Here is a 3021-nt window from a genome sequence, read left to right on the forward strand (position 1 = left end):
TAAAGGGAAAAGAGACTAAAAAAATATAAATAGAATCAATTGGTACATAAAGTATTGAGCTATAATAGAGAAAACAACAAATAAAAATAAAATGGGAAAGCTACAAAACAAACAAACTACACAAAGAAACTTCAAGAGAGATGCTCTATAGAATTCTGCCCATAAAAAATGGAACAAATTATAGCTCAAGTCCGCTATTCTACCAACACCTATTCTACCAACACCGGATCAAAAACCATAAAAAAAGATTATTTCTTCACCCACCTCCTAACCTTCTTGCTCACCCCTGATGAATTTACAACACTACCCCTTGTTTCGGAAGTTCATTTCCGAAAAAGTATTTTTTTTTGAAAAAAAGGTGTTTTCGGAAATGAACTTCCGAAAACGTGTTTTTTTTAATATAAAATATTGATTTCGGAGATGCATCTCCGAAATAAAGTTACATTTTCAGAAAATGTGGTGTTTCGGAAGTTCATCTCCGAACTCACCCCCCTTGGAGGAATTCGGAAATGCACTTCCGAAAAAAGGTCTGGACAGAAGAAAAATAACAAACAAGAACGATTCGCTTTATTTAATCGGATGAAGACGATGGAGGAGACGCTGCAACAGGTTAGAAAGTCCTGATCCTCTAGAAATCCATACCACATTGTAACTTACCAACATAATAAACAACAACAAAAAACTTATGAGCAAACTATACTTACATCATAGTGGTGTAGATCCTTATCAGCCACTCGCAACTGAAAATGATTAGCACGAACTTGAATTTTCCTTCCCAATTTTCCTTCTGAGACGACGGAGCCGACTCTAGAGTAGCCTTCTGTTTAACTTCGGCAGTCAGGCTCTCGATGGAGATCAGAGCCGAACTCAAGGAAGCAACCGGCGCTGCGACAGATGGAACAAACGGCGCTGAAACAGATGGACGAACAACCGGAGCTGCAACAACAGACGGAGGAGAGGTAACCGGGGCCGGAGCATATGACGGAGGAGGTGGATGTCCGGAGGAAGAAGGATTGAAGGTACGTCCACCGCGAGAGCCACGACCACCACCACCACGGCCTGATCCTGCAGCATTGATGGATGATTGTTGAGAATGTGCAGGAGATGGTTGACTCCGGCGATTTTCGGGATGATTTCCTCCACCGCGGCGAGACATTGTGATGAAAGCAGTAACAAGAGATAGAAAACGTTAAAGCAAAGAAGAAGACTTAGGATCGAAAATGATTTGGGATATTTTGAAAGAAAAATGGGTGAGAAGCTTTTAAATAGGAAAGTGTTTTAGAAGTTAACCGTCTGAGAGTGGTGGGGAGAAGGAAAAGGGAACTTCGAAATTTCAAAAGGTTTTTTATTCTTTTAAATAGGGCGTGGCTGTGGAGCTTCCCAATTTTTGTTACGTAGGCTTTTAAGTAGGAAAGTGTTACCACATTTCTTAGAAGGTAACCGTCTTAGAAGGCTTACGTAGGCACATGTGTCCACATTTCTTACCTGATCAGGGGACGTCATTACAAAAAAATCAAACAAAGGGGTGCGCTGGGAAAGTCAAAGTTCTATGTTTATAATCCAGAAGATGGATAGTGTTCGCGGCGATGAAATCCAAGAATCTACATATTGAAATCAGAACAATCCAAAAACTAAGATGATAAATCCAATACAAAAACACTGTGCGATACAATCCGAAATCAGAACAAAACAAAACAAAACACGTCAAACAAAACAAAAACACGTTATTCTGCCCGACGAGCGTTACAAAATACACATCAAACAAAATAAAAACACGTTATTCTTCCCGACGAGCGAACTCCTCCGAATGAAGATAATTATACCAATCCTCATCCCACTCAGTATCAGAACCATCAGCGTTGATCACGCCTGAAGACTGAGTCTGCACGTCCGAGCCATGGACCCCCAGGGGACGAGAAGCAGAACCAGTCAAAACCTTCTTCTTCTCCTTCACCTCCTTCACCTCCTTCACCTCCTTCTTTGAAGAACCCTTTCTTCCCTTAGCGCCACCCATTCCTGCGTAAAAATGAAGAAAGAAAGGTCCATGAGACCTCCTTTTATAAAAGAAGAAAGGGACACAAACTTCAAAGAAACAGGCACAATAAACAAAGGCGTTAAAAATAAAGTACTTGCAAATTAAAACGGACACTCCCTACCCTCTCTAGAAGACGCAGTCCTGCGTGCTGGTTGATTGTCTGACATGTTCCTGTAAACAATTGAAATCGATTAATATGCGAGACAAAATAAAAAACAAAAAAATTTGAACTTCTGATACATTTCGGAAGTTCATTTCCGAAAACTGGGATGGAGGTGTTTTCGGAAATGAACTTCCGAAACATCCCTGCGATGGAGTTTTCTGCAACTTCCATGGCAGACCCCAAAACCAGACATAAAACCAATTCAAAATGCTTCTAAACAACCTAAATACTACTATCAACCTACCCATATATCATTTATGCAATTGAAAACCTAAATAACATGCATTTGATTAATAAATCTAAAAATTTCAAAACTTACAAAGTGTTAGGATTGAGGGCTTTTGAATGTTGTTTAGCAGTGTGATTGGAGCCTTGATGCAGCTTTGGAATTCTGTTTGCACAAATTTTCGCCTTTGCCACTTTTTGTTTTGATTTAGGGTAAATGATTGGGGGAGGGGGAGTGTTTTGATAAATCTGCAGAAATCGCAGTATTTCAGAAGTGAACTTCCGAAATAATGTTTTCGGAAATGAACTTCCGAAATAAGTCAATTTTTTCAAAAAAAAAAAGACGCTTTCGGAAATGAACTTCCGAAGCAGGGGTATTTTGGGATTTTCGCTGGGGGTGACCCCATAGGGATGTGGCTAAAGAAATTTTCTAAAAAAAATAAAGAAACTCAAACATTCATGATCTGTCAGAAATCTCGATCTATTATTAGTTAATACAAATAATAAGATTTTTAATCCAATTTAAAAAGGTGCAAGAGTTTCACCTGATCTATCCAAAAATTATAGTATAACATTCGCGAACAAGGAAAGAAATGTT

At 39.1% G+C, this 3021-nt stretch overlaps 1 long non-coding RNA gene across 1 annotated transcript; it reads right to left on the bottom strand.

Annotated features, from left to right (window-relative positions):
* Positions 1–1298: 1298 nt before the first annotated feature.
* LOC131655399 (uncharacterized) lies at positions 1299–2681 on the bottom strand. The gene is made up of 3 exons (XR_009299750.1): positions 2518–2681; positions 2157–2206; positions 1299–2016 (listed from the first exon to the last, which is right to left on the bottom strand). It is a non-coding gene; the product is annotated as an uncharacterized LOC131655399 (long non-coding RNA).
* Between the last annotated feature and the right edge of the window lie 340 nt (positions 2682–3021).

The sequence above is a fragment of the Vicia villosa genome, linkage group LG3 (genome assembly GCF_029867415.1).
Source record: "Vicia villosa cultivar HV-30 ecotype Madison, WI linkage group LG3, Vvil1.0, whole genome shotgun sequence".
Taxonomy (NCBI): domain Eukaryota; kingdom Viridiplantae; phylum Streptophyta; class Magnoliopsida; order Fabales; family Fabaceae; genus Vicia; species Vicia villosa.